Consider the following 19,234-nt stretch of genomic DNA (forward strand, 5'->3'; position numbering starts at 1 on the left):
CGCACCAGTACATTTTATGAGAAAGCGCTCGCGACCACTTCGCGACTGGTTTTATGTGCATTGACGCTTGCAGCAATGAGAACGCTATCAAATTACAGCCGCGTTTGGCATCGCACAGCTTAAAGGACGTGCTAGGGTATCAGCGAAGAGAATAGAGGATTTGAATGGCTTGAGTTTTGTTGGACAGATATGAGGACAGATATGAAACTACACCAAGCATAGCGGAAATTAATTGTTCTCTTTGAATGAACCGTAGTAATAATAAGGGAAGAAAATCATGAACCATTCCACTCCGTGAAGATTGACGGAAAATAAGCGCACAGGCAGACACACACGAACAACCGAGAAAGACCCAGGACAGACGCTAACTCACATCTATCTAATTTGCAGCCACTCCAGCAAATATATGCGGAAAGGAAGACATGCGCAGTGCGTGACAAGAATGGAAAAACATAGTGACAAGGTAACCCAAACCATTAAAACAATCCCACGCGTTAAAGATACTCGATTTCTGCCCTGACTGGCTTCACAGACGTATCGCTCACACGTTTACCTCCCCTTTTGCTGAGATAAAAGGTTTCCAACGGTTCACGCGCAGTCTTATCGCGACCATTGCCTATGATTCTTATGCCACTCTGTCGCGGTTCACACGCTGTGCAGATGGCGCACTGATCAGCCAAATTTGTCCCACCTCCCCTAATAGCGCTCAAATGATCCCCTGCCCTGTTCGTGTGCGTCTTCCTGTGCGCTTATTTTCCGTTGATCTGCAATGCACCGTCTAGCCCGTCTGCAGGTGCTGTTAAACACTCTGTGAAAGTGGACGACCAGCGAAGCTGCTCAGCAGAATACGCAGAGGTGGCACGGAATTTTGAACACAGGTAAGAACTCATTCATTGTCTTGACGGGTTGTCATCATGACGAAACGTACGCACATACATTTATCGTCTTGATCGGTGGGTCAGTATTATTTACTCGCGATGGTAGTGACGATGGTCTTGTGGTCGGTATGACACACACTGATCGACTCGGGTACGCCGTAGGACACTTTCTTGGCCAAAGTCAAATCTTTGCACGACCAATGAATGGCTCGTGTTCAATTAAACGCTCTGCTAGGCAGCTGCTGGTTTTATTATTGTGCTCCGGCGTGGATGACCACCACCACCATCTCCGGGAGCAGGACAAAACTGACCACGCACGTGGTTGGTGCGCTGCCGCCCTGAAAAGCCGGCGAGAAGGAGGAACCCACGAAGTGTACACCGTTTTTTTGTAGGCGCCGCCATATTGTGAACGCAGTGGCGCCGCTTATGAGCGGCGCCATACTGGCTTGGGTGAGAGCGGTGTTTTGCATGGCAGGTGTACGCTCGGTGGTAGGTTCTGGCGTTTGTTCTCGCGATCGTGAGGTCTGTTTAGTATGACGTCCGTCTTCTACATGGTAAACGGTTCTGTGAGACGTGCTGACGTGGTTTAAGGCGTAATAGCCGGTGTTTCTGCTGGCGTTGAGGTGGACGGAACGCGCAACACGACGTGTCCGCGCATATTAGAGCCTACAATCAGCTACGGAGATCAATTGTGTATGTCTGAATGTTCCATTCACTAATGTGACCTTATTGCAGTATTATCCTCTATTTCTAAGCTGCGGTTTGGGAGCCATGAAAGATACGCGACGATCGTAGCAGCATGGTTACCGTTCTGCTAGGATAGGAGCTGTTATGTTATACTTTGACAAGCGTTCAATCTGTTCGCTGCAGGTTACATTGCGTGACTACTTTTTTTGATGTATGAGGTTTCCGCTCTTGAATAAAATAGTTTTGGCAAGTAATAGCAGCATACCTTAAAGTCTGAATTAAGCTTGTCCAGCAAAGGGACTGTTTATGAACTGCGCGAGCTTTCTAAGCAGTGATAGGTGCTGGATTACAGAAATCTTTGTTCTATATACCGCACGGTCAAAGCATACAGCATCAGCGGTTATGTATCTATAAACGCTGTGCGGCGTGACTATGCGAGGTCGTATTGCGGCGTTAGCCCGTTTTGCCTTGCTTTTTCGAGAAAGAGGTCGATAACCGATTTTTTTTTTGGTTGTGTTCGTTCCGTTCTCTACGACGCACTCACACATATTACGGAAATTTTGTCCTCAAAAATAACCATCGCATTCCTTTTATGCCATCCCTCTCGTACATTATGGCTGTATACAGGCCAGAAAGGCAATACCGAAGCGCACAGCTTACATTTGCATCGTGCTGGTTCACCAACCGCAGTGATCGCTGTGTTGAGCAGCGCCATCGGCCTTATGCAGGAAGGCTAGCGTAGACATATAGTAATTTCAAGCCTACTAGACTTGAAATGCGCGAGAACCATGCCGGTGCATCACAAATATTTGATATGGCCTGCCGCTTAGATGTTTCGTGGTTGCTTTAGGTTGGCCGTGCATAAGCATGCGCTCTTATACTTTGTTTTACTCCCTACGCCAAGCGATCAGACAGTGAGCTGAATTATGATTTAATGCTGGTAATACAGAGACACCAGTTTTCTTTGTTGAATTAAACCGATATAAGCAAAACAGTTCACAACACATACACTGCGACTGATAAGGTGCGTACACCGCGGCTGATAAAGCGCGTCACATTTTTGCGCCCCCAATACATATTTCCGCCTACTGCAGTTACCGATACGCCGAAAGGCTTCCCTGACGACCTTATATGAACGGACATGACGTAAATTTCACAGAGTACAATCTAAAACATCTCGAAATTGTTCCACAGCACGCGACAGCAATACTTGCACCGGATTTTTCGCCGCACCGGATCGCTCAACGCGAGGGCGCCGAGTTTTTGCTCGCGCACATGAAAATTTCACCGACAGGCTAGCTATAAAAAGCTTCGCTGTAAAATAGGAATAATGGTGGACGAAAAGGGCTACGAACTGGATTCAAAGAGGAGGGAAGCGTAGCGGGGGGTCACAGAACGTTAGGTGGGCGGATGAGATTAAGAAGTTTGCAGGGACAACATGGCCACAATTAGCAGATGACCGGGCTAGTCGGAGAAGTATGGGAGAGGCCTTTGCCCTGCCGTGGGCGTAGCCAGGCTGCTGCTGCTGCTGCGCATGATGATGATAATGATGATGATGAATAGACTACTGGCCGCAGGTGGCAGTCGAACACACATTTCCCGCGTTCCGGTACACGCGTTGCTCCCTTAGTGTAATGCGTAATGAGTGAAAAGCATCGCACCTGAAAATGCGGAAGATGAGGGTTCGGCTCCCACTTACGGCCAGCTGTCTCGCCCACCACTTCCGTGGTCCTTTGCCTTATCCTTCCCAAGTTTAATTTAACCCTTTTACTGCCAACTGTTGCAAATTTGTAAACCACCGAAAGACGTCAATGAAAGTACGTACTCGCGAGATTTGGAGATTTGTCCACATGAACGTCGTCGCATATCTCCAACGCAGTTTTCAGTATTGCGCCTGCTTGTGCTGTCATCTACACGGCAATGGCGAAAGGTAAACTCTGAAAGCATGACCTCCGAGATTTGCAGGCGCGCGCCTTCCATATCGGAAGCCATGTTAGAAATTGCGGCAGGTGCCTCACGAGCACGTTGTCACTGATTTGGGCAACCTTTTGCTATTGCGAGCCGGTTTTTCTGAGTGTTGAAGGAAATAAAAGTTGTTTCAGTGGTTGTATATGTCTTTTTTACTCAATAGACACCAACCGGCTTTAATATCTGAGGACAAGTTATTTGCGCTGGCGACTGCATGACCTTAGTCATATATATGCGTTAAGTAGATAGCTCTTTATTAGAATCTACGCATTATTACTATATAAAGTTAGGAAAAAAGGTCCCATCAGTCTTTCACTTCAGGGCCCTCCCTGTATAAATATTTTGTCATCTTTCTTACTTTCTCGATAATGTCTATTCTGATTGTAATTCTGATTTCCATGACGAGGCCGCATAGTCCCAGGCAAAAAGATTAACATTGGTAGCTTCAAGATCACTTCTTCGGAGCTATGATCTCTGTTGTAAAGTAGGCTATCCATAATTTTTTTTTCTTCTATTCATACAGTCAATGAACCCGTTTAGTATATGTTCAAGTAAAAATTGCATTCTGGGGTTTTACGTACAAGACTGCACTCTGGTTATGAAGTACACCATAGTGGGGCAGTCTGGAAATATTTTGACCACCTGTGGTTCTTGAACGGGCACCGAAATCTTAATGCAAGAGCATTTTTGCATTACATCCGCATGTAAAGGCGGCAGCCGGGGTCAGTGTCGAACCTGCAAGCTCAAGCTCAGGAGCGCCAGGCCATATTGCCTGTACGCGCTACCGCGGAGGTTGTTTAGTATGTGTTGTTCAGTATAGCGAACACGCAGGACGTAGAGCGTTGCCAGAATAATCAACATACACACCTTCCCCCTCTTTCTCGAAGTCATACTGTTCAGTCAGTTGCCGGCAAGTATAAGACGTTAGACAGCATTGCCTCGGGCGAGGATCTCGCTCCTAATGGACTCACCAGCTTTCTTTTATGCAGGATATTTGTGCTTTCTGAAGTGCCCTCAACCTGAGGAATTTCGTGTCTGCAGTCACTTGATTCTTGGAGCTGCTTCGCAATTTCATTTTTGGGAGACATTGCGGCTCTCTATTGAGAAGTAGGATAATGCCTCCGGCTACTAAGTAGCGCTCCTACCTTGAGACATGAAAGGAGAGCGCCGCATTGTGCTTCGCTTTGCTTTAGTACCGTTCAGTACCGTTCAAAAATTGTCGCTTCTCTATTGATTCGACGCAGTGGTGCTATGGCCGACGCAAAATTACAGACGGTAAGTTTTACACTGCTTGCTCTGGCGTTAGTCGAAGTAATGGTGAGCAACATGCTTTCAGCAAGAAAGATTTTTCGGTATTGACTTTGGCCCACGCCGCATTTGTTATAGTCGCATACAACTCAAGTGGGCAGTGAAACCCCGCCCACGTCCTCATAACAGCCAGTCACTGTTCCTCCGCGAGGCTGTCAGTAGTCCGTAATTCCATCTTTCCCTGTTACCTAAACAAGGCGGTAATCACAAAAAGAAAATTATAATCGCGTTTTTTTTTTTTGCGTCTTCACTCGTCTCTTATAGTGGAATGGTGAGAGGCTAATGCTTTGTTGAAATGAAAAAAAGAAAGAACGCTTGCTTCGATTAAACTATTTGTTTTCAAGTTTCACTTTAGTTGGCAGTGAAGTTTCATGAGTAAAACGGGGTCAGCAGGGAAGTGAATTGCACCGCGGTCATTTGAAGAGTGAAGTGCACAGACTCCACTACGTGCTGCCGCATAGTGTCGATGCGTGTACACTTTGCATTGCATTTGTATACTATTAAAACAGGTAGCACGCCCTGTAGCGCTTGCACATGTAACGTTACAAGGTAGATAGAGAAGGTTTGAGGAAGAAAAAAGAAGATTAAGGAGATGTATACAAAAATACTACAGTGAAAATACATGTATTATACAATGTATTAAATCAGGCTGGCTAGGTGACTATGTCGCCGTCCCGATTGGCAGGGGATGTCAACAAAACATCATAACCATCACCATCATCATCATCATTGGCATCGTATCATTGCACTTGTCTTGCAATGTGAGATGCGCGTAGCGTAATGTTTATACCTGCGCCCTTTGCGTTGCAGTCACCCGCCGTGGTTGCTCAGTGGCTATGGTGTTAGGCTGCTGAGTACGAGGTTGCGGGATCGAATCCCGGCCACAGCGGCCGCATTTCGACGGGGGCGAAATGCGAAAACACCCGTATACTTAGATTTAGAGAGAGAGAGAGAGAGAGAGAGAAAGCAAGGACAGGAAAGGCAGGGAGGTCAACCAGAAGAGTATCCGGTTTGCTGCCCTACACTGGGGGTGGGGGAAAGGGGAATAGAAAGAAGAAGAAAGGGAGAGAGTAAGCACAGAGTACGTGTGGGAGGGACACTATGCACAGGGACACTATAAACGGTCTCTTAAACCGGTGTACCTTAAGTATTGCAGTAATGCACGATTCGCTTTTCGTGCCAGTGACGGGTGTGGCCACGGTCCGAGTATCTTTGACTCGGTGAAAGGTCGTAAGTCTAGTCGGTGTAAAGTTTCCTGCAGAGAGAGGCGTTGTACATCGTAGCGGGGGCAGGTACACAATAGGGGCTCGATGGTGTCTTCGGACCCACAGGAATCGCAGATCGGGCTCTCGGCCATTCCCAAACGAAAGGAATATGAGTTTGTGAATGCTACTCCCAGCCACAAGCGGTAGAGCAAGGTTGCTTCACCGCGGAAAGGCTAGATGGCACTTGTAGCCGTAGCGTGGGGTCCAGTTTATATAATCGGCAGTTGAAGGTACCTGAACTCCATAGATCTTGCGACTTTTTGCGTGCATGTAGGCGAAGTTCCCTGGCAGCGTCAGACCTCGCCAAAGGTATGGAACGCGTCTGGGTATCTTCGCGGGCAGACCGGGCAGCCTTGTCTGCTAGGTTGTTGCCGACAATGCCACAGTGAGCAGGAATCCATTGAAATGTAATGGTGTGCCCTCTTTCCAGAGCATGGTGGTGTACTTCCCTGATGTCAAATATCATCTGCTCGTATACTCTGTGACGTAATGCAGACTTGATGCTGTGAAGGGCTGCCTTAGAGTGACAAAGTACGACCCATTTCTCTGGGGGCTCTTCGGTGACGTACATCATAGCGGCATGGAGAGCTGCAAGTTCTGCCGATGTTGATGTAGTCGTATGCGACAATTTGAATTTAACTGTAACCTTCTTGGCTGGAACGACGAATGCGGCAGTTGAGCTGGCACGTGAGGTCGAACCATCGGTATATATATGTATGCGGTCATGATACGTCTGGTGTTGTAATAGGAGCGTAAGTTACTTCAGAGCCGGCCATGGATGATTGGACTTTTTTGTAATTCCAGGAATATCGAAATTCACTTGAGGCTGTCGTAGGCACCACAGGGGAGATGAAGGCTTTGTCGCCGGTGTAAAAGACGACGGTATGCACTCTTGATGAGCGCTAACCATTCGTGAAAAGGTCGCTTGAGGTCTTTCGGCTGGTAGGGAGGTCAAATGATGGTCGGAGATCCTTGACAGATGGCGAATGTGCGCTCTGAGAGAGTCGACAACTACGTGTGTCTGGATCATACGGTCCCCAGCGACTTAGATTTAGGTGCACGTTAAAGAACCCCAGGTGGTCGAAATTTCCGGAGTCCTCCACTACGGCGTGCCTCATAATCAGAAAGCGGTTTTGGCACGTAAAACCCCATAATTGTTTTTTGCGTTGCAGTTGCATATTATTACACCAGGTGGCACGCCATGTAGCAGTTTCGTAGGTAGGGTGAAAAGTACATAAAGATGTATAAAAAGTGATATAATGAAAAAAATGTTTGGAATACCTGTATAAATCAAGCAGGCTAGGAGACTATTTGTCGCCATCCCGTTCCCAAGGAAACGCCAATAAATCATCATCATTAGCATCGTATCATGCCATTTGTCATGCGATGTGACATGCGTGCTGCATAGCTTCCAATCGTGCAAACTTTGCACTGCAGTTGCGTTGTATTCCACCAGGTGTCCCGACATGTAGCACTTGCATTTAAAGTTGCATATTGCATGCGGCTGGACCTGACAAACTCAAGAAGGCTAGGTCGCTATTTGTCGTCGCTCCATTTCAAAGGGAATGCCAATAAATAATCTTAATCATCAACAACAGAATAATATCATGACGCGGGTCAAGGGATGTGACATGTGCGGCGCGTTCTTAGGCTTCTATAATGCAAACAAGACAAAGAGAGAAAGGCAGAAGTCCGTTTGGCTACCTTGCACCGAAGACGGGGAGAAGTGAACATTACGAGAGAGAGAAACTAGAAGGTATAGGAGCGCAGCCAATTCGCCGAAGTAATGGATTTCACAGCACTGTCTCACAGATTGTCGCTTAGCCCGGTTGATTTCACGAATCACTGAGTCACCTCTCGTGGTCTTTCACAGATAAGATGTGTAATACAACAGACGCAAGACCTTGTTCAGTGAGAAACGACTTCGGTCTAACTTGCTTAGAGTGGCGAGGAAGGCAACCTTTTTGTTTCCGAAGGGAGGGCGGAGGTCGAATTTGAAATTAAGTTAGTTTCTGAGCGTACCGATCTCTTAAGCAGGCAGGATGGCAAGAGAAGGCAGACAGTGCTACCGAGGAAAGCAACGCTGAAGTATAAAATCTAGCTCCACGTGCACGCTTCGAAATCGCGCCACGCTCTATGCCCTAAAAGCAAGAATGGTAATAATGAGGCCGTTCTTGCTTCAATCGTAAATGCCGTAAGAACCGCCAGAAAGAACGTGCCTTACTGATGTCAGTCATGCGGAACTGCTGTAGGAAAGCTCTCACTTTTGCGCACGTGATGCGAAATGCTTGTCTACGTGAATAGGACTCCATATACGGAACAAACAGCTCATCGCGAAATGGAAGAAGGTCCTGTAACGCCAACTCTTGCGTACAACATCTAGAATCACATAGGGAGCGAAGCGGAACGCCTCAATCGAAGAAATTGATTCTATATGCCTGGCTGGAGGGCCTGGCATGCATCCGTACTATTTCTGGCGGCACATTCCCCCCCGTTTCCCCAAGAGCATGCGAGGTTTGAAGTATGCGCGAGCTCACGGGAGACGCTAAATTTTGCTTGGGAAAGAAAAAATATGCAAAGAAAGTAATGCAGGAATTCGAATGCAGGAGTCGCTGTATATAGTTGACGGACCTCTTGCATTTACAACTCTTTCCTTAAGGGCAAAAAGAAGAATGAAACAAAAAAGGTTTCTATAGTCGCAATTTCTGAAGCTTAGTAGAATACTCTCAATAAACTGTAGATACAATCATATCCACGCAACAATAAACAGACCAATGTGGTGGTTTACGGGCTCTTGTCTCTGGATGCAATCATGTGTTAAGCCAAATTTGGTTCATCAGACTGGTTCCAGGACCATTATTTTGTCGTGCGTCAAGTTCTCGAATTAATTTCTTGACTAAACGGACGTAATGACAACTACTGCGGAAGTCAAACTTTCCATTTGCAAGAATAAACGAACATCAGCGACGAGAGACCAAGACCACGTATTTGCGCACATAATTAGACTTTTTTGGAGTCTTCAGCAACGCATAACGGTTTTACCCCTCTGTTTCCTCTGGCGCTGTGCAATAATGCGCACTTTTGTGCAACCTTGTAGAAAGCCTAATCAAATACTTTCTATTGCGTAATGGATCGTGATGAAAAAGTTGCAGTAGGCTGTAAAATAAAACACTGTTGCCGCTATGCCTTTGCATGTAGCGCAGGGAAAGCAGGCTTTAGCATCTGCGATCGACTTCAAAGCGTAAAATTTTGCAATAAGTTTTGGCTGCAGCACATGTTTGTTCTCCAATGCCTTCCCGCCCAGTGCACTTGTGCTTGAAGTGCACTCGAACGATCTTCATAGCAGTGCATCTGATTAGAATTTTTAAGAATGCACTGAGAGCGCGGAAAGCTTGCAACGAATGTTCAACACTTGTCTGATGGGAAAGGGTCGGCGAGAATTAGTGGGAGACACTAGTCAACGCGGATTTTTTGTTATTGATTATAATTAAGAAAAAAATAATGATTCTGTTTTTGGGGTTCCTTCCCTCCTAGTGCAAAATATTATCAAACTTCCATTAGTCTAAGTATAAAATAACTATTTTGAAAAAAGGATGCAAATCTAACTTTCCGCTATCGTTGGAACAAAATGTGACAGTTAGGAAAGGGTCAAGGTGATACAACGTCAAAAATGATGTCATTAATTAGTTGCAAGCCCGTCACTTTAATAAGCCAATCACTTTAATAGGTCCCGTTCACCACCCAGCAGGATTCATGGACCACTCGGAGCACCTTCTGCACTAAATCCACACAGGTACTGGTGCTCTTTTGCCCACGCAAGATATTGCAACCTAAGAACTGCCAGTTCGCTATATGGAGCGATTAGTCTAGCAGCTATAAAGCTTTTTATTACCTGCTTGCAGATTTAATGCACAATTTTACCTTTGCTTACTTTACCCTTGGCCTACAATTTCTACGACATATTGGATGACGCTGCAGGCCCGCTGGCGGCCTTTGCCAATACCTTGGCTTTGCGGTTAGATGCGGTGCAAACAGCGCTTCGCTCTGAATTCTCTGTTTTAGCGTTTCTTATTCTCGGCACAGGAGAAACTTGAGGCAAGTTTTTATCGCTTTCAGTATGCTCGTTTTCGTTCAACGAGTTCCGCGAATGCTTCTGCAGCTTATTTCTCTGCGCACCAAGAAGCTATGCACAACCGGAATATAGTTACAGAGGCTGATAGACGACTTCAAGTGGCATTGGCACGCCATTTCTGGTCAACGCAGAAATGAATATATTTTTTGTTCGTTTTCTTACGTGTTCGTCTTGGTTATTCCGGACAAGATCTGGGGAATCTAATAGGCTGACCACAAACAACGGGCACCATAATTATTGTTTCAAGGGGGCTCCGCATGTCCTGCCACTGACTTAGAATAATAATAAAATAATTTATTACACTCAAAATTCAGACACACTGCAACGAAAATTTGCAGAAATGTAGCTAGTGAAGACAGGAAATAGATCGAAAACTTACGTTAACAGATACTATTACTAAAACTGCGGTGTACCCGCACGAAAAGGAAAAAAAGCGAGCTGATTTTTTACAGTTGCGTTCGCGCAACTGTAAAGCTCTTTAAATCGGCGATATCTGTCTGGAGCTGTGACGCAAGCGAACGAGGAAGGCGCGTGGACGTGAAGAATATCGCGCGCCGGGCAAAATACCAAGAGTGCGAGCGCGCGGCAAGGTAGCGCCACCTAGAGGCAAATGTAGGTAACGTTGAGCGAAGGCGGGAAGGACAAGCGAGGCAGAGCATCGCGGAGTGCGAAGGAAGGCAGAAGCGCTCCGGGTTGACCTACACAAACAACGCGCTCCATATACCGGGTATTTCGACGAACAGTTACAAATGATATTTTTTTAAAGGTGCCTGTGGCAGAAAGCACAATTCGAGTTGATGAGCTAGTGTCCTCGAAGAGACTGACATTACTTGCACACACACAAAAAAAATTAAATGCATACACGACTAATTAAGAAGCACAAAAATCTTTCAGTCCGTGAAGATGGTCGAACAGCGAAGGTATTTTGGTAACACCGAGTGTTAAATCTTGCAAGTAAAACTTCGCAAGCGGTGTATATTGTAAATCTTTTGTTTCAGCATTCTTTCGCCTCATTTTCGCTTTTGCGTGCCTCGCGTGGTGAGCATGCTTTAGGGGTTCTTCTTTTTTGGTTCTCCCAGTTGGTTCTTTTTTTGCGCGTAATTCAGGCCATACAACACTCCCGTTCACGAGCCAACTCTCGCTGACGCTCGTGGTTGGCAGCTTCTTTCTCAGGAGTATGCACTACTCGTGGTCTTCCTATAGTTGTAGGTGGAATGGAATATACGGAATAACTGATCCAAAGCTCCGCATATTGAGCTCGAAAAGGCCCACCACTGGATATAGGGGCGCTACAATCGTTTTGACGATTCGTTGGATTGGTTTCACGATTGGCGTCTTTGTGTTCCTTAATGAGGTTACGCACACGTTCGCCTGCAACGGAGAGAACGACGTCAGTGACGGTACACCCGCAGTCCGCCATTGCCACTTGCATTCGAAGTCTCCAGTTTGCTTGGCGGCGTGGTTAGCAGCATCCGCCCGGCATTGACGCTAGCGATTCTTCAAAATTAAATTGCATCAAAATTAGTTATGTCCGTGTCAAATGACAATGAATGGCTCATGGCGCCGTAAACGCGGCCTCCCAATTACGGTGACCGAAGAGAAGTGAAATTCTAGGCCGGAATGACGAGCCGCTACGGAGCCAGCCGTGGAAGAAGACGACGACGCTTGAGCAATTTTCGACGATGATAGCTTTAGCGAACTCCGAGAACAAAGACACAGGGATAAACAACATCGCTGTAAGACTCAGTTCCCGTTTTGACAGCAAGTGTCTGCGCTCATCGCACGGGCTGTATTCACGTTTGCCTGTGCGCGCTTACACCATGCTATTTAGTTTAGTTAGTAAGCAAATGTTTACAAGGGGGCGCTCTACTCCGGCAGCTTGGTGGCGCGATCCACCGCCCCGCTCCAAAGGGGAGGCTCATAAAATCCATCCATCCATCCATCCATCCATCCATCCATCCATCCATCCATCCATCCATCCATCCATCCATCCATCCATCCATCCATCCATCCATCCATCCATCCATCCATCTATCCATGCTGAATATGGCGCGTTGGCGTGAGGCCTGTCGTGAATACGCTCTGCGATGCGGACAGTGTAGGCGTTTAGGCATACCGAGGGTGGATAGTGTCGTGTGCGCTTAAGAGGCTTGCGCGTCACCGGCGTTCACGAAGTAAAATGTCATTGTAAATTTGGCTCTCAAAGTAAGGCCGCCATCTCTCAGGCACTCGGTCCGCATTCTTTTCCAGCCGAGCAGGAACGTCAACCGCCCCAGAGGGGCCACAGATCAACTGCGGGAACAGCTATTCAGAGCTATTAAACCTCTATAAGGGTCTAAGATATCAATATCCGCCACCACATAAAGCATTAACAAAGGAGGAGGCCGCAGGATGGCGGAGACTGCAAACGGGCACCTTTCCAAACTTACACATACTAAGTAGGATGTTCCCCACGCAGTACAGCGCAACCTGTCCGTGGTGTGGAGCTAAGCCAACATTATACCACATTACATGGGAGTGTACAAGAAACCAGGCATTCCACAATCACAAAACACCAAGTGCGGAGCAATGGGAGAGCTGGCTCACCAGCCGCGAGCTAGAGACTCAAAGAGCTCTAATAGCGCACGCGTGCGAGGCGGCCCGGCTCAGTGGAGCCCTGGACTAGGGGCCCATCCATGGCTGAAGAGGACTCAAGCTTCAAGAATGAAGACTTCGGCCTCGACCCGCTAAAACTTTTAAAGAGGTCAATAAAGTTTTCCATTCCATTCCATTTCCCCCCTTTGTACATCGGCGAGACACGTCAATTTTTATTCAAGAAATGTGGATAAGCATTTGCATTTGTCGTTAAACTACAACGCTTCTCAGATTGTGCAGCTTGAAAATAGGGAACGATGAGCTCAAGGTTACGCGTTTTGTCGCCCATGTCTCATTTTGCTTTGCCCTACCTTCACACCAGCAAACATTTTTCGAGGCCCATTATTTTTGTTTTCTGAAGTATCAGAAAGTATATAAAATTTTGAATTCTTACTCCCCAATCCTTTCGTAATAAAAAAAAAACTGTTCATTCCTTTTTGGTACCCGAGAAGAATGTGCATACAGCGCTGATTACGAATAGAGTCCGTGAATAGCTGTAAGTGACATGACAGCGAAGGTGCGAAAATTGAGATAGAAGCAAACTGCAAGTATCGCGATGCAGAAAAGTGCGACCTACAACCTCGGAATTATCCAATTCTGGGCAAGCTTATTCCACATGAGGAATATCATTTAGATAGCAGCGCTCATTTCCCTCCTCAGCGACTGTTCCCTCAGCTATTGTTGCAACCTGATGACAATTTGGGCTTAACTTACCTGTTTTTTTTTTTTTCCTTTTCGAGTCTTACACTTGTAATGACCGCGACGGCCTCACTATCTCTTCTTGGTTTTTCTCTCTTCTGTTCTGTCCCGCGTATATGCACACCTTCACGCGTCCTTCGTTTTGTTTTTTCTTTTGCCGCTTATTTATATTTCTCATCCTTGCCGCCCTATCGCCTTCAGGTTTACGATACCGTATACTGGGCTCTTCGTGAGTTTTTCCAAGCAGAAGTTTTTTTCAATTACCCTTTCCATGGTTGGCACAGTTCCAGTGTCTCTTTTTCCGGAATATCGCGGACTCTGGTGACTTTAGATGGCTGTTTTTTTTTTGTGTGCACACGGCCCGCGTTCTGCTTTCCCCAGTTTCCTTTTTTTTTCTCTCACATTTTTCCTCGAAAGACAGTCAGGAGTTTGGAATAGGACGTGGTTGCTTCGGACGGATGCTTGCAATGGAAGAAGAAAGATCGGGCGCAGACACAGTAGATGGGTATCTAGAGAAAACGGGAGTTCGAGGATCCACTTGTTCAACGTTGGCTCAAAGCGGGGAGCACTCTCGCATATGAAAACAAGAAACATGGAATGCGAACTACTGGAACAAGTGAGGAGATGAAGCTTGAGACGCGAGCGACGAGTAGAAACTCGTTGGAAAGAAGCACAGATTTGTCTATGGCAGTAAGGCTCTGAGTCCACACCATTCGTACGCGGGGCACGAGTATGTGGGCTCGACTGGCCGTCGCGGCGATGCCCATATGATAAGGATGAACGCAACGAAGCGGTCAAGAATATCTCAAGAAAACAAGGTGCCCGTAATTAAGCAGCAGCTGTCCGCCATGACAGCCCACATGGCCGCGCAGATGCCTTGGAACTTTAAGCCCGATAAATCGATCGAGCACGTGAGCGTTGAAACATGTATTAAAATAGATGCACAGAAACCATAAAAGAAGTGATTCGGCATGTAGTTGAAGGCGCCTACCACGCAGGCAATTCACTTAGTTACAATGGGACGCGTTGAAAACGATAATATTTTTTTTCAGTTTATTTGGTCCTACGAACGGGTCCTTTTTAGATATGCATTGGAAGCAAAGAGAGAAAATACCCACGTCTTGCAAGTAGCAAATTCCGGCTATTTTCAGAGAACTTGCGCAGATATTCAGCTATGCTTTACGGCCACTATCAACGCATTTGGCTTGCACGAACGCACCTGGCTGTCTAAATTGCAACAGAATTGCACTAAATTGCTTATCGAGTCCGCGTACTGTTATGAAAGAAACATAAAATGGTGTGTCAGTGGCTCTTTCTAGTTCTTTTATTTGGGTTTTCGAGGTACCATAGATGCGGCGACGTAATAAATTAGGCCGCTTGTGCTGGGTCCTAGGTTAGCGTGCGTGCCGAACTTGCGAAATCACGCATGGCCGCGGCTGCACAGGCGGTCATCTGCTTCAAAGCACGACATGCTTGCTTCTTTCAAAGTACCGACCTGCTGCGCTTTCACGTCTTCACGTTTCTTGGGCGGCTTTCAGAGAAAGAGGAACGTTTGCCGCGTGTGCAGCTTAAGGGCATTTCTCAACGCTAGACCACGAACGGGCCTGGCAGCGTTGAAAGCTCGTTGGCATGAGGGCGTCTGCCTCGCATTCGGAGTTCAAAGACGATTCAGTCTAAAAGCAAAATTCGCACCGCGTACTAGGCAAAAAACGAAGTAGGCGGTAAAGCCTTGGCAACTCTGATGCGATGAAAAGTTCGCTTGCCTTCAGCATTTGTTGTTTTGTATTCTGTGCTCTTTCTTGTATCTCATAGGGCTTGAAAATGGCCTATAGGAAGCACTACAGTGCGAAGCACCATAGGTTCGGTTAGACACTATGAGCGCCATTGTGTGAAATCTTTCATTGTGCACACTACAATCCCCTGTTATAGTTAGGCGAAATATACTTGCCTGCGCTTAAGGTTTGGCGTTGCTGCTAAGGCTGCTCCTGTTCTTTTTTTTTCATGTCTGCTGCTCGGTCATGCGGTATCTAAGGGGATGTAGTTGTGGATTGCATACGAAGGTTGCAAGTGCGCCGAATAGAAGTACAGGCACACTAGCTTCTAAAAACTGTGTATTCTGACCAATAGAGTAGTTGCGAGCAAGGACACTTTTGTCCTGAGTAATAAAAAAAAATGTTTACTCCTACGTAAAACTTAAACGTATATTCTCGGCACACATACGTGTCAGAACAATTTCTCTGAGCATTGAAGTGGCCCATTCTTCAGCATGCGTTCACGTACATAAGCAAAGTCAAAGTGATTATGTCCCGAGAGTTTTTAGTATTTTCCAATTATCTTATATATAGTAAGCACGCGGTTTAGCATGCCAAAAGGCAAACTTCAAATCGAATCTATTGCTCCGCTATCAAACGCATCGTAAGCCATTTGCATTTTTCACAAATACCAGGACAGCACCGGAATGTCATACTTCTCCTGCTACTCCAATGCATCAACAATTTTATTTCATAGAGCCTTTCTCCACATTTAGTGCGAGACACCCGATGTATTTGGCGGACCTGCGTTAAGGGCAATAGGAAGAAACTTGTTACGTAATTATTACCCACCTGAATGTGGTTCCGTCTTCGCAGTCTTGACGTTAACTAAGTGCTAGCCATACGAACACTAGTAATTATTCAAGTTGCGCAATCCTTTGTATTTTCTCGATGACAGCCACTTTATTGATTGTCGGGCAGGGAATCTGTGATGTTATCCAACGCCACTGCCACGTTCCCGTTTTATTAACGAAAAGCTATTGGACACTGCTCCACTAAGCATGCATTTGGATATACCAGCGAAAAAAAAACAGACCTTTTTTTTGTATTGAAGGAAATACGCTGCCAAACGGGACAAGATATAGGGATGAAAGCACACGTTGGCCGAGTTTTGTGACTGGCGCACTTGATATGCATTCACGACGTCAACAAACTCAGGTTGCGCCTTTTCCATTGCATTATCGAGTTCGCTCTGCCTTGCCTCTAACTCCAGGCAGTTAATGGCTGTGGGTTTCACCAATCCACCATTCAGCAAAACAGAAATGGTAAACGAACGAATTTAAACAAACGAGTTTCTTTACATTTGCGTAACATGAATCCCTGCAGCGTCTGTCTGGATAAGCTCCCCGCCTTTCCTTTCTTTTTGCTTTCTCTCTCTCTCTCACCTGCAGCGAACCTAGTTTGAGAACATCAGCAAGAACAGGAGTGCTAATATTATGTTGCAGTTAATCTCACGAAGCTTAAGTCCATAGTTTTGAGTATAGCGGAGGGGGTGAATTAAAAGCAAATAATTACGATAATTACCAATTCACACCGCCGACATACAACTCATTTGGATGTACTAACGGGCTTCCCGTAGCCAAATTTACTGCCGAACAAGTAGTCGTTTTGATTGTTCTATATATATATATATATATATATATATATATATATACATCTTTACTGTCATCAAATAGTGCGCCTAGCTTAATCCGTCATAGCGGCGGTGCTAATTCTTTGACCGTCGCCATGAAGTGAACCAAGCTAGCAGCTGCCTCCACATTTTTTTCTTTCTTTTCACACATCAATATCTACCTTTACTGTTTCTACCACTCTCCGCTTCACGAATTGTTCTCAAAAACCTTAAATCAGACCATTTACCTTTTTCTGTCTTCATATAAAAATTTCCAAGTCCCAGTCCTTTGTTTCGACACCTGATACTAAGGTAAGCCTCTTTAGAACGATTGCAACTTTCATTTTACCCTAAGCGATTGTGAAACCCAAGTACTCTTCTTTTAAGTTTTGGGGCAACTTAGTCCAAGTCGCCCAACAGCGAGCCGAAAAGGAATTACGTTCTTAGTGAGACAAATTTGCGCACGCTGTTCGGTGCTAGACAACATATGTCTCGTTTCCAATCGACCCGACGTTCTTTCTCCTCCTTTCGCCTTGTTATTTTATGCCGCAAGAACAGGTCACAGGTGTCGATTCCGAATCATTGCCTTCTGGACTCAATTAGGGAATGCCACCTGCTCGGCTCCCGACAATGCCCCAACCTATAAAAGGCATCGCGCTTGCGATGTTGTGGATATATATATATATATATATATATATATATATATATATATATATATATATATATATATATATATATATATATATATATATATATATATATATATATATATATAAAGGGGACGTGAAAGGAGCGTGCAAATGAAATACCTGCATTAGGACAGATGTTTGACAGTGTTGGGTTTATCGGCATAAAGAAAAAAACTTAATTTACCTCAAGAGGACGTATGCTGCTAATGTGCCTCATTCTCCGGTGCGGTCATCAGCAATTGAGTGAAAGACTGTTGCTACCATATTATTTCCTGGGAATTCACCGACTAATGCCTGTTTAGCAAAATTCACTAACGCTGGAGCTGCGGTGTTGAAGCCCGCGACTATTCCAAACACGTCCACTTACTAAGAATCTTGAGAACAGCGTCGCTCTTACATATGTAGTCATCAAGATTCAGCAGATCAACGGTTCAGTCCTACATCTACTATGTTAGCCTGAACCATTCCTCAAATGATTCCGGGCTACTGTCGTGAATGCGAACGTTACAAGTGAGAAAATTAGAGATAGCTAAACAAGAAATGATACTTCACTTTTATAAGCGGGCTTCCTATGCTTTTAGGAACATTAAAATATTTATTACTATGAAGCTAACAGGACGCCCGTCTAGGTTACATCGTTAATTTGCTTTTTATCCTCCAATTTAAGATGTGCACGTCAAAAAGCTTGGCATCATCGTTAACGCCGGCTATTCCTTCCCGCTTAGTGAAACGATGAATACATAAAGAACACAACGCATGTCAACAAACAAACAAAATGACTGTAACATTCCTGACTCACTAAAGCATTCTACGAAAGGGGTGCTAACAAACAAATTGCGTATCACAACAAATAATGTTATGACAATACCTCAGTGAAAAATAAAAATGAAATTGGGACTCAGTCACCCACAACTCGCATACAGTTTAATTACACACAGTACATCTACTATACGTACAAAATACCCCACATGGTATAAAAGTTCAGAAACTGGCGGATCTCTTCGCAGAAATGTTTTGTTGACTCTGTCCTTGGTAAAGTTTGCCATTGATCGTATTAGGGGCGCAGATTGAAAAATTTTTTAGTAGTTTTGTATAGCGTTCACCTGGAGAAAGCGAACGTCCATTGGTTTAGGGGCCGCTGTGGAGACGCATCGACACGATAGCAGGCGTCTTTCAGTCGCACAAACAAACATTTTGTGCACCTACGCCGAAGGCTTCCAGACCATTTCGAAAGAAATTCGAATCCGTTGTCATCAATACACCTCTATTTTTTTCGGTCAAGCTCTGAGTGTTTTATTTGTCTTTCTTTTCTTAGCGATAGACAATCTCAAAGGGCCGGTTTGGAGTGCACAAGTGTTGGTAAAGGGCCTCAAAACTTTCATCCACAATCTCGATACTCTTGCCTTGCATTTCAGGGCACCTACCAATCTGAGACGATTTTATGTCTACCGACGATTCATCCAATCACTGCAACCCTTTTACGGCTCAATTTCTCTGACCGGTTTGCTTTATACATTGGTTCTTCGCATTCCGTGTTATAGCAAACTTGCG

The 19,234-nt window shown here is 45.5% G+C and overlaps 1 long non-coding RNA gene across 3 annotated transcripts in view; it reads left to right on the forward strand.

Annotated features, from left to right (window-relative positions):
* Positions 1 to 664: 664 nt before the first annotated feature.
* Positions 665 to 19,234, forward strand: part of LOC135911913 (uncharacterized) — an 87,471-nt gene continuing 68,901 nt past the window's right edge. For all 3 annotated transcript variants that reach the window (XR_010567499.1, XR_010567500.1, XR_011508427.1), the window contains exon 1: positions 665 to 878. This is a non-coding gene — a long non-coding RNA (uncharacterized lncRNA). The remainder of the gene's footprint in view (positions 879 to 19,234) is intronic.

The sequence above is a fragment of the Dermacentor albipictus genome, chromosome 9 (genome assembly GCF_038994185.2).
Source record: "Dermacentor albipictus isolate Rhodes 1998 colony chromosome 9, USDA_Dalb.pri_finalv2, whole genome shotgun sequence".
NCBI classification, from domain to species: Eukaryota; Metazoa; Arthropoda; class Arachnida; order Ixodida; family Ixodidae; genus Dermacentor; species Dermacentor albipictus.